Here is a 13,119-nt window from a genome sequence, read left to right on the forward strand (position 1 = left end):
GCCAGTCTCCAACCCTTTTTTCTTCTGCATCCTTGTGTGCAGCAATGGGTCGCGGAGGACGTACGCGCCGGCAGTGTCGGGGCGCGGAGGCGGAGCGTGCCGGTGATGCCGGAGGCCACGCGGGTGTCAGTGTCAGCGATAAGCACTACGAGCCATGATGATTGGATTGGATTACACAACAACACAGCCAAATCAACACTCATCCTGTTCGCTTGTTGGTTTCAGCCAGGCTTATTCAACCGGCCAATAATGTTTTTCTCTCACAACAAACCAATACCAGCCAGCCCAAACCAGCCCAGAAACCAACCAACAAACACGCCAACTGTCTATAACTAAAACTTAGTAGATCAAATTATTAGGTACTGTGTTTATATTACACTTCGTATTTTGGGTCATTGGGTTGATCCACTAAAATATGCACTGCACCCCGTAGTGATGGTTCAATAATTCAATTTCAGTGGTGCTGCGGATCAGGCCCGCCCGGAACTTCTCTCTTGGCTTCGCCCTCCGCCGTCGCCTTCACCGCGTTCCCCCGCCCAGCAGTGACCACGAGCGGCGCCGGCACCGGCACTGGTAGCAGCTCACTGGGTGGGTCTACGCCGCGGATCATCATGCGCGCCATTGACGTTTCCATGAAAGGCCCCGAGGTTACAATCACGGCGAGCACGAGAAGGTAGGCCACGTGAACGCGGGGCCTCATCTGCCAGCAGAAGGATGTAGTGATCATGTAGTACTGGCAGCTAGTCTTGTGGTATGGCTAGAGTGGCGGGATCGGGTAGCTATGGACTGCGATCGGTGAACTTGACTGCCCTTGACGATCACCAACGCTGTTTATATAGGGAGCGAGTGAGTGAGCTACTGAGCTGGCGAATGCGTGGTCGGGTCCATCGCAGCGCATGCAGAAATAGCCGACTCGATCTGTCTGCTATAACAGCCTTCGACGGCCTGTTTGGAATGCGGGATTTTTTTTCTTATTTCTGCGTTTTTCCTATAAAATTGAACTGATTCCTATAAAATTCTTGTGTGATTCCTATGAAATTCCTGCGTTCCAAATAAGCCCCGAATCTCCAGTGCGCACCCGCCGGCCAGCCGCCAATTCAAGAGCGTCTGTCCAAACGGTAGTGGCGAAACCATGAACCATGAGGGGCTTGAGGGCCTTGATCGACGTTGTATACGGACGTTAACCATTATGCTTCAGATTGTCGTCTGCGATGGCATTGCTAATCTTAAATCTCTGTCTCTGCAGGAAACTAGAAACAGGCAGGGCGGCAAATAAAGCAGTCAGCTAAACTTAGGGAGTGTTTGGTTCTACGGACTAAATTTTAGTCTCTGTCACATCGGATGTTTAACATTAATTTAGAGTATTAAATATAGACTAATTACAAAACTAATTGTATAGTTTGAAACTAATTTGCGAGACGAATCTATTAAACCTAATTAGTCCTTGGTTTGACAATGTGGTAATACAATAAACATGTGCTAATCATAAATTCTGCTACCGTGTTTTAGAATATTGTATTTCAAGCAGTCTTTTAGTTTGGTCTCAATATCAACCGTATATGGGTTTGGATAATGGTTGTTATCTCTACTCGTGGTCTTGTGGATGCTGAGGAAAAAGGGCTTGGTAATGAGCAGGCCTTCCAATACTGCATGAATAAAATCAAAGCAATATATGGAGCTGAAATGCTAAGCAACTATGCAAGTGTACTAGCACTGGACATATATGAATAAAAGATAGATGAACCTTCTGTGTCAACTGTTAACTTTATTTGTTCAGTGGAAATTTAGGCCATCTTTAATTTTCCCAATGCCTTGACTAGAAATACTATATCCAAAAGTATATGCCCTAAGGGATTAGGCAGTTCAGTGGAAATTTAGACGATCTTTTCCCAATACCTTGAATAGAAATACTATATCCAAAAGTATGTGACCCAAGGACTTACTAAAGCTAACTTGCCGATAATCCTACACATCCATCACCCTTTCTTTTTCGCCGACTAAGAAAAACAGTATTACTTTTAGACCAAAAACCAGTTGGTTAACTTCCTTTATTTTTCACAGAATTGGTGACATGATCGACATGCATTAGATTATGCCACTTTAAGTGGGGTTTGAGGTTGATGCATGTACCGCATGTCCAGCAATGGTGTTCTCTGCACTTGTGCAGTTTCTGCACGCCAGATGTATATATAGTTGATAAAACTAATCCCATCTATCAGCAGGCCACTTGGCTAATGGCCACCGCGATCAGATGCGCTTATCAGACATGAATTCTCTTTCGGCATACGGTTTCTTTGTCATGCCGGCGCACGCTGAGGTACTTAAACGGCAAAGGGCTAGCTTATGGCAGACAATGTGTGCTCTAGACATTTCTAGCAGGTTGGTCGCCATCTACGATCAGAATATATATTACCTTTTTTATCTTCCAGTTTCCACAGAAGTTCACTGTGCATGCATTGCAGCGGCTCGTGGGGCGAAAATGAAATATGATTACACTATTTGACAGGATACTTATAAACAAAAAGGCCATGTTCGCTTGTGTTATGACTCGTACTATTTCAGCGAACGAACAATGTTTTTATCTCACAATAAATCAACGAATAATACTTTTAGCCATGACTTTTCAGCGAAGCGAATATGGCCTATGTCTAAGCTTAGATTGTATGAAAAACTTAATAAAAAAGGTGACCAATCTAGGAGAAACTAGACGGTTTTCATTCATTAGGCAAAATTAACTCATGACACCATCATTCTTCAGCCTGTTCGGTTGGCTGGTTCGTATCGTTGCTGGTTCGTAAAGAAGTACTGCTGGCTGGTTTGTGTGAGAGAAAAATACTGTTCCGGCTAGAAATTTACGATCGTTTACGACAAGCCACAGCCAAACGAACAGGCCGCTTGTGTGGAATGTGCTGATGCATACAGTAATATTCAAATTTGCGTGTTTGGCTAGATGCTTTTAGTTACCCCCACTACTGGAAACAGGGCCTTTGTCAAGTGCAAACTGCTTTGTCGAGTGTAAAAAATCGGGCACTCGGCAAAGACCTTCTTTGCCGAGTGCCACACTCGGCAAATAATTGCACTCAGCAAAAAAAAGGCACTCGACAAATGACTTCTTTGCCGAGTGCCAGACTCTCGGCAAAAGCGTGGCACTCGGCATAGGCTGCCCCGTATAACGGTGTTCGGCCACGTCCTTCTTTATCAAGTGCCTGCTGTTAGGCACTCAGCAAAGATTTTTTTTTGAAAAATACTTTGCCGAGTGCCTAACAGCTTCGGCACTCGGCAAAGGGAGAAATTCAAAAATTACATTTTTTTTAAATATCTTTGCCGAGTGCTCCTGTGAAGACACTTGCCAAAGAGAAAATTTCTAAAAAAAATTCAAAAAACCTCTTTGTCGAGCGCCTTATTCTTGGCACTCGGCAAAGACCCCCTTTGTCGAGTGCCATGCCCCGACGCTCGACAAAGTTTTTTTTGTTTTTGGCCTCCAAATTTTTTGTGCAGCCCTTTTAAAGTACCAGGAACTCCTCGTTAGAATTTGGGGATTTTTTTGGCTTTTTGATATATTTAGTTACTTTATTTCGTTTACTTGATTTTTTTTTTGAAAAATATAAATTTGAACTGCACGTGGTACGAATAATGGAGTTTAATGATTCAAAAAATGATAGTTATGTTACTGAGTATAGTGTGAGGCCATATCCAGGAACGGACCCAAAATTTTGGACATCTTGTTCACGAAACATGACCGCGAACTTGCGTGCGAATTATTTTTAAATTCTATAAAAAGCAAACGAAGTCCGAAAATCATGAAACTTGTTGAGATGTCGTGATATCATATGTGGAGGCTATGATAAAAATTTCAGAAGATTTTGTGCACGTTGTCATGTACGATGCTTATAAACCAGGACATCTCTACATGTGTCACCAGGCCGACGCTGACGACCTTCCCCACGCCGCACGCCACGCGCCGTAGCCCGTCCCCACGCCACACGCCGGCGCTTGCCCCCGTGCCCGCCAGCCACCGGGCCGCCACCGACATCGCACGCGGCGGCCCTTCCCCGCGCCGCGCGTTGCCCACCGCAGCCCATCCCCGCGCCACGCGCCGGCGCCTGGCCCCGCCCCCGCCAGCCACCGGGCCGCCGCCGACGCCGCGCGCCTGAAAGGTCCTAATATGGCTAGAGGGGGGTGAATAGCCTATTTAAAAATCTACAAATCAACTAGAGCAATTTAATTAGTATGACAAATAGCGTAATGCAAACTTGCTCTAGCACTACAAGGGTTGCAAGCCACCTATCCAACAATTCTAGTTGCAATGATTACTAAGGCACCCAGACTTGCTATGTAACTACTCACTAAGAGCTCTCAATCTTGCTACTCTAAAGAGCTCAACTAGATGAATGTAAATAATAAAGTAAGCTCTCAATTCTAATTACACTAAAGAGCTTGTATCAACTAGTTTGCAAGAATGTAAATAGGTGAGTGGGGTGATTATACCGCCATGTAGGGGATGAACCAATCACAAGATGAAAATTAAGCTAATCACCGGGAGAATGCAAATGACAAGAGATAACTGATTTTTCTCCCGAGGTTTACGTGCTTGCCAACACGCTAGTCCCCGTTGTGTCGACCAACACTTGGTGGTTCGGCGGCTAAGAGGTGTTTCACAAACCTCGTCCACACGATAGGACACCGCAAGAACCGACCCACAAGTGAGGTAACTCAATGACACGAGCAATTTACTAGAGTTACCTTTCGGCACTCCGTCAAGGAAGGTACAACTCCCCTCACAATCACCGAAGATGACCACGAACAATCACCAACTCGTGCTAATCCTCCACCGCTGCTCCAACCATCTAGGTGGTGGCAACCACCAAGAGTAACAAGTGAAATCCGCAGTGCAACACGAATACCAAGTGCCTCTAGATGCAATCACTCAAGCAATGCACTTGGATTCTCTCCCAATCTCACAATGATGATGGATCAATGATGGAGATGAGTGGGAGGGCTTTGGCTAAGCTCACAAGGTTGCTATGTCAATGAAAATGTGCAATAGATGGAGCTTGAGCCAGCCATGGGGCTTTAAATAGAAGCCCCCATCAAATAGAGCCATTGTACCCCTTCACTGGGCACAACGCGGACTGACCAGACGCTCCGATCAGACTGATCGGACTCTAGACCCAGCGTCCGATCAACCGATGTAAGCCACATGTCATTGTCCATTCAACAGGAACCACCCGATCGCAACGGCTAAGTAGCGACCGGATGCTCCGGCACAAGTGACCGGACGCTGTACCCCCAGCGTCCGGTCGTTTATAGTAAGGTTCCAAACCAGGTTTTCTTCGACCGGACGCGTCCGATCCATCTCGACCGGACGCGTCCGGTCCATCTCGACCGGACACACCTCAGCGTCCGGTGCAAAACCCTGGATATTGTGCTGACCCATTAGTTCGACCAGACCCAGACTTCCAGCGTCCGATCAATTTAAATCCAGCGTCTGGTCACTTACAGTGACCTCCAACTTTTCTATCTAGGGCGCCGGTGGCACCGTCGGACTGTCCGTACTCTACAGGCGGACACTCCACCGATGAAGTATCTTACCCTTGCTCAAATGTGCCAACCACCAAGTGTATCACCTTGTGCACATGTGTTAGCATATTTTTACAAATGTTTTCAAGGGTGTTAGCACTCCACTAGATCCTAAATGCATATGCAATGAGTTAGAGCATCTAGTGGCACTTTGATAACCGCATTTCGATATGAGTTTCACTCCTCTTAATAGTATGGCTATCTATCCTAAATGTGATCACACTCACTAAGTGTCTTGATCACTAAAACAAAATGGCTCCTACATTTTATACCTTTGCCTTGAGCCTTTTGTTTTTCTCTTTCTTCTTTTCCAAGTTTAAGCATTTGACCATCACCATGCCATCACCATTGTCATGATCTTCACCATTACTTCATCACTTGGAGTAGTGCTACCTATCTCATAATGTTCTTGATAAACTAGGTTAGCACTTAGGGTTTCGTCAATTAACCAAAACCAAACTGGAGCTTTTAATCTCCCCCTTTTTAGTAATTGATGACAACCCTTATACAAAGATATGAATTAAAGTTCATTTGAATCCATGTTGCTTGCCCAAGCATATTTACCATGTGTAAACGATATGGACAAGTTTCATGAACTCCATATGATAGCAATTGCTCCCCCTACATATGTGCTAAGAGTTTGGATTGAAGCTTTGCACATATGATTAGATAGGAAACATAGGAGACAATTTCTACCAAATGATGCTAAGGTATAAGAGATGGACCTTTGAAGCGTGATACCAATCGGAGTGCACCAATATACCATCCTTAGCATCATTAGTAACTAGACATACACAAAAACTAGAATACCCCATGAGATCAATATTACAAATAAGGGTCTAGTTTCCATAGAATAAACATAGGTCTAGTTACTTTAGCCTATGCATGCTAGTTTTTCATTTCAACATTCAAACCTACAACTAGCATACAAGCATGGATATTGAAATTAAAGATTTATGCCATGCAAGCAAACATATGTAATGCACATTTAAATTCACCATATAGGTTCATGAGCTTGCTCCCCCTATTTGTATGCTCAAAATTTTAATTGATCCCCTTCCTTTGTCATATTTTATCTCTCCCCCTTTGTTTCTTTGTTGTCTTTTCACTATCTTTGTATACTATTTCTCCCCCTTTGTCATCAATGACCACAAAGGCTTAAAGTATAGATAGGGTAGGATTATCAATGTAAAAAATTAGCACCAAAGGTGACCTCAAATTATAGATAGGTTGGGGTGAAACCATGTGAAGTGAGGATCATTTTCCCAATTTTGTTCAATCTAGATTACTTGGAAAAGATATTTAACTCAGTTTGATCCAAGGATAAGCTTCTTCACACCTCCAAATAAGAGTTATCTTGTACCATGTTGAGTTAAACACTAATAGCTCATTTTCTAAATCAAACACTAGGTTTACAAGCCCATAAACATGTTATATGCTACCACTAGATCATTTCAAACATACAAGCAATAGTGGTACCATACAAGCATCAAATTCATTTAATCTTCATGAATGAGCCTATTCAAATGGGAAATATGTCTAGATACACTAAACAAGTCCTTAGCAATGTATGGATGACATGTCAATCAACTTTACCTTGCTTGGCTCGAAGGAGAGGCATGTCATATAGTGGGGGTGCATCAACACGTATTGGAGAAGTCAAGTATGTTCAATTCATTTCTTAGCTTGCAAAACCTCTTCTCATCAAGTGGCTTGGTGAATATGTCGGCAAGTTGATCTTCGGTGCCCACACTCTCTATGCAAATGTCCCCTTTTTGTTGGTGATCTCTTATGAAGTAATGACGGACATCTATATGCTTTATTCTTGAGTGTTGAACCGAGTTGTTGGTGAGCTTTATGGCACTTTTGTTGTCACATAGCAATGGCACTTGCTTGAATTTGATCCCAAAGTCACTCAAGGTAGCCTTCATCCAAAGTAATTGAGCACAACAACTACCGGCCGAAATGTACTCCGCTTCGGCGGTTGAAAGTGCTACACTATTTTGCTTCTTTGATGACCAAGATACAAGTGATCTTTCCAATAGTTGACATGTGCCTGATGTGCTCTTTCTCTCAACTTTGCATCCTGCATAATCGGAGTCCAAATATCCAATCAACTCAAATCTTGCTCCTTTGGGATACCATAATCCAACATGTTGTGTATGCTTCAAATACCTCAATATTCTCTTAGTTGCCTTCAAATGACTTTCTCTTGGTGAGGCTTGAAATCTAGCACACATGCATACACTAAACATCACATCCGATCTTGATGCGGTCACATAGAGTAGGCTTCCAATCATAGACTGATACATCTTTTAATCCACCATGTTGCCACTAGCATCACTATCTAAGCTTCCACCTATCCCCATTGGTGTAGTAATAGCTTTACTCTCGTCCATTTCAAACTTCTTGAGCATGTCCTTGATATACTTGCCTTGACTCACAAATGTGCCATTCTTCATTTGCTTGATTTGAAGACCAAGGAAGACCAAGCAATGCACTTGGATTCTCTCCCAATCTCACAATGATGATGGATCAATGATGGAGATGAGTGGGAGGGCTTTGGCTAAGCTCACAAGGTTGCTATGTCAATGAAAATGTGCAAGAGATGGAGCTTGAGCTGGCCATGGGGCTTTAAATAGAAGCCCCATCAAATAGAGCCATTGTACCCCTTTACTGGGCACAATGCGGGCTGACCGGACACTCCGGTCAGACTGACCGGACTCTAGGCCCAGCGTCCGATCAACCGATGTAAGCCACATGTCATTATCCATTCAACAGGAACCACTTGATCGCAATGGCTAAGTAGCGACTGAACGCTCTGGCACAAGTGACCGGACGCTGTACCCCTAGCGTACTGTTGTTTATAGTAAGGTTCCAAACAAGGTTTTCTTCGACCAGACGCATCCGGTCCATCTCGACCGGACACACCTCAACGTCTGGTGCAAAACCCTGGATACTGTGCTAACCCGTTAGTTCGACCGGACCCATACTTCCAGCGTCCGGACAATTTAAATCCAGCGTCCGGTCACTTACAGTGACCTCCAACTTTTCTATCTAGGGCGCCGGTGGCACCGTCAGACTGTCCACACTCTACGGGCGGACACTCCACCGGTGAAGTATCTTACCCTTGCTCAAATGTGCCAACCACCAAGTGTATCACCTTGTGCACATGTGTTAGCATATTTTCACAAATGTTTTCAAGGGTGTTAGCACTCCACTAGATCCTAAATGCATATGCAATGAGTTAGAGCATCTAGTGGCACTTTGATAACCGCATTTCGATATGAGTTTTACTCCTCTTAATAGTACGGCTATCTATCCTAAATGTGATCACACTCACTATGTGTCTTGATCACTAAAACAAAATGGCTCCTACATTTTATAACTTTGCCTTGAGCCTTTTATTTTTCTCTTTCTTCTTTTCCAAGTTTAAGCATTTGACCATCACCACGCCATCACCATTGTCATGATCTTCGCCATTGCTTCATCACTTGGAGTAGTGCTACCTATCTCATAATCATCTTGATAAACTAGGTTAGCACTTATGCTTTCATCCATTAACCAAAACCAAACTGGAGCTTTCAGCGCCACCGCCCTTCCCTGCGCCGTGTGCCACTCGTCGCAACCCATCCCCGTGCCACGCGCCGACGCCTGCCCCCACGCCCGCTAGCCACTGGGCCACCACCGACGCCGCGTGCCATCGCCCTTCCCCTTGTCGTGCGCCGCCCGCCATATCCTGTCCCCGTGCCGCACACCGGTGCCTACCCTTGCCCCCACCAGCCCCCACCCCCGCGCTCATGTGTGGCCGAGCGTGGCCAGCTCGCCCACGCTAGCCCACCAACGCTGGCGGGTGGAGGAGGGGAGGAGGAGGAGGAGGGGGAGGAGGCGAGGAGGAGGCGAGGAGGAGGAGGAGGGGGAGGAGGGGGAGGAGGGGAGGAGGAGGAGTAGTAGTAGTAGTAGGAGCCGGCCCTGCCCTCGGCCACACCCCATGGATCACTCGCCCCGACGCCGCCCGTGCCCGACCCCGTTCCAGACTCCGGCGACCCTGACCCCAACGCCGCTCGCCCCTACCCTCGACGCCTGTCAGGTATGCCCTCTCTCTTGTTGTTGTCGTGGTAGTGATAGTTGTAGTAGTATTAGTTGTAGTAGTAGTGCTAGTGGTAGTAGTAGTATTTGAAGTAGTGGTAGTAGTAGTAGAACTAGTGGTAGTAGTAGTAGAAGTAGTGGTAGTAGTAGTAGTAGAACTAGTGGTAGTAGTAGTAGCAATAGTGGTAGTAGTAGTAGTAGTAGAACTAGTGGTAGTAGTAGTAGCAATAGTGGAAGTAGTAGTAGAAGTAGTGGTACTACTTGGATATATTCTTCTGCATGGATTGATATCCAAACTACATGGCTTCTCTTGAGACATATGTGCTTGTCGGCCATTGTGCCGTTGTTTTTTGTAGGTTTTGGAAACCTCACCGTGCAGGAGAGGTTCTGCCGAATTTTTTTAAAATGACAGTATTTTGTTCCATTTTTGTAGAGAAGAGCCCGTCGAAGCCAAGTCGGAGTTCCCGTCGCCGTGCCGGTCTGCCTGCACCATGTCGCCTTGCCACTGCACCGACCCGCCATGGCCCCGCTAGCCTAACTCCACCGCCACCCTAGGTATAACCCCTCTTTCTGTATCATGGTCGTAGATCATGTAACCTAGTTAGGTGTCTCCCGTTCAAAAGAGATATGGTTGGAGGTATGTAGATCTTTGTATATCTATGACCGTATCTGTTTCGGATTATCCACGTTTTTTGGATAGCCCACGGATGTGTAGATGGGTTAGTTTCCATGGTCTGCTCCAGTCCGAGATAGAGTTTTGGTATCATCTCCCTGTTGTTCTCTGGATACACACTCTTCTTTGGTAGGACGTGTATCTAGAGAACAACGAGGAGGTGTTGCCGAAATTCTGTCTCGGATAGGAGTAGAGCATGGAAACTAACCTCATCTACGCATCCGTGGGTGGGATTAGAACCTATCCTCACCTATTAGATAGTAGGAACACCATGTAGATGCAATTGATGGTTACATTACTCGCTGATACATATGTTAGAGGATGGATGACCGTCAGTGGATGTACACGGGCTGGAGAAGTCAGAGGGATTACACCACGGAATGGATGAACAAGACCGATGCTTTCTTGAATAGTGCATTTGGCAAGGCTACTAAAGGACATTGTCTAGTTTTGTGTCCCTATAGCAAATGTGGAAACAGGAGAAGGGTAAACAAGGTGGAAATGGGTAAACATCTTGTGAAGAATGGATTTACGCCGGACTACACCCAGTGGGTCCACCATGGTGAAGCCCATCGTATGAGAGAGGATGGGGTGTGACCATGGGTGGAGGCTTTTGATGCTGATGCGGGGGTAGCAGACATGTTAGATGACTTTCATCAAGGACAGTTCGATGAGGGATGTGAGAAGGAGGAGATGGAGGCAACCGCACAGGCGTTCTACGACATGATGGACTCAGCACAGAAACCCCTTCATGATCGGTCAATGGTGTCTCAACTAGATGCCATTGGACGCTTAATGGGGTTGAAGTCTAAGTTAAACTTGAGTCAAGAAGGCTTCAATAAGATGTTGGCCATGATTGGCATCCTGCTTCTAGAGGGCCATATTCTGCCAAAGAGCATGTACGAGTCATAGAAACTCCTTCATGCACTTAAGATGCTGTATGAGCAGATACATGCTTGTTCGAAGGGATGCGTCCTATTTAGGAAAGAACACAAGCATGCAAAGTTCTGTCCAAAGTATAAATCCTCTAGGTACCTAGAGGTAGACTCTGATGATGGCTAGAAGAGGCAACTTACGATCCCCGTGAAAATCCTATGGTACCTTCCGTTCCTACCGAGGATCCAACAACTATACATGACCGAGGAATCCGCAAAACAGATGACATGGCACAAAAATGGTAAATGGTACAATCCTAACAAGATGGTACATCCATCCAATGGTGAAGCTTGGATCTGCTTTAATGACAAACATCGTGACAAAGCAGATGAGGCTCATAATGTATGTGTCGCACTGGCAACAGATGGGTTCAATCCTTATGGAATGATGGCTGCCCCATACATATGTTGGCCTGTCTTCGTTACCCCCCTTAATCTCCCCCTCGGTGTCCCCCTTTCAATGACATAACGTATTCTTGTCGTTGATAATTCCTGGACACCTAGGGAGTAATATGGGTGTGTTCATGGAGCCCGTGTTTGATGAATTGGTCCTTACTTGGGACGAAGGGGCATGGACATACGATCGAGCTACAAAGACAACCTTCAAAATGCATGTTTGGTACCACTACTCCCTGCATGACTTCCTAGCGTATGAGATATTCTATGCCTGGTGTGTTCACGGGAAGTTCCTATGCCAAATATGCAAGGAAGGTGTGAGGTTCATTTGGTTGCAGAAGGGTGGCAAGTATTTGTCGTTCGATAGACATCGTCAATTCCTACCTCTTGACCATCCATTCAGACAAGACATCAAGAACTTTACGAAAGGTGTCAAAGTGATAAACCATGCACCATAGATGATGATTGGTGCCAAGGTTCATGCTCAGATAGATGCTCTCGTGCCCAATGAAGAAGGTGGTTTTGTGGGATATGGTGAGCAACATATGTGGACTCATATCTCAGGCATGATGATGCTCCCCTATTTCAATGACCTTCTTCTACCACATAACATTGATGTAATGCACACTGAAAAGAATGTCACTGAGGCACTTTTGGCAACACTCATGGACACTAAAAAGTCTAAGGACAACCCTAAGGCTAGAGTGGACCTGGCAACGTTGTGTGATAGACCAAATCAAGAGATGCAGCCTCCTAGTCGTGGCAAGACCTGGAGAACGCCTAAGGCCGATTTCGTCTTGAAAAAGGACCAAAGGAGGGAAGTACTTGAATGGATCTAGACGCTAATGTTCCCTGATGGGTATGTAGTGAATCTAAAGAGGGGAGTGAACTTAGGCACTCTGCGAGTCAATGGGATGAAGAGTCATGACTACCACATATGGATTGAGCGGCTTCTTTTGGCAATGGTTCGAGGCTATGTCCCAGAGCATGTCTGGCAAGTGCTGGTAGAGTTGAGCTACTTATTCCACCAGCTTTGTGCCAAGGAGCTCTCTCGGACCATTATTGATGACTTGGAAAAAGCGGCACCCGTGTTGCTCTGTAAGTTGGAGAAGATCTTTCCACCCGACTGCTTCTTGCCGATGCAGCATTTGATTATGCACCTCCCGTATGAGGCACGGATGGGGGGGCGTGCAGGATCATTGGTGCTATCCAATCGAGAGATGTCTGAAGACTCTTCGCAAAAATGTAGAAATAAAGCCAAAATTGAGGCTTCCATTGCAGAGGCATACATTCTAGAGGAGGTGTCAAACTTCACAGAGAAATACTACACTGAGAACCTTTCTAGCGTTTATAACCCACCCCCTTGTTACAATGCTGGTGAAAATAAATCGAACCTTAGCCTTTTCCAAGGGCAACTCAGAAGCGCAAGTGCATCGACCACTAAGC

The sequence above is a fragment of the Miscanthus floridulus genome, chromosome 16 (genome assembly GCF_019320115.1).
Source record: "Miscanthus floridulus cultivar M001 chromosome 16, ASM1932011v1, whole genome shotgun sequence".
Taxonomy (NCBI): Eukaryota; Viridiplantae; Streptophyta; class Magnoliopsida; order Poales; family Poaceae; genus Miscanthus; species Miscanthus floridulus.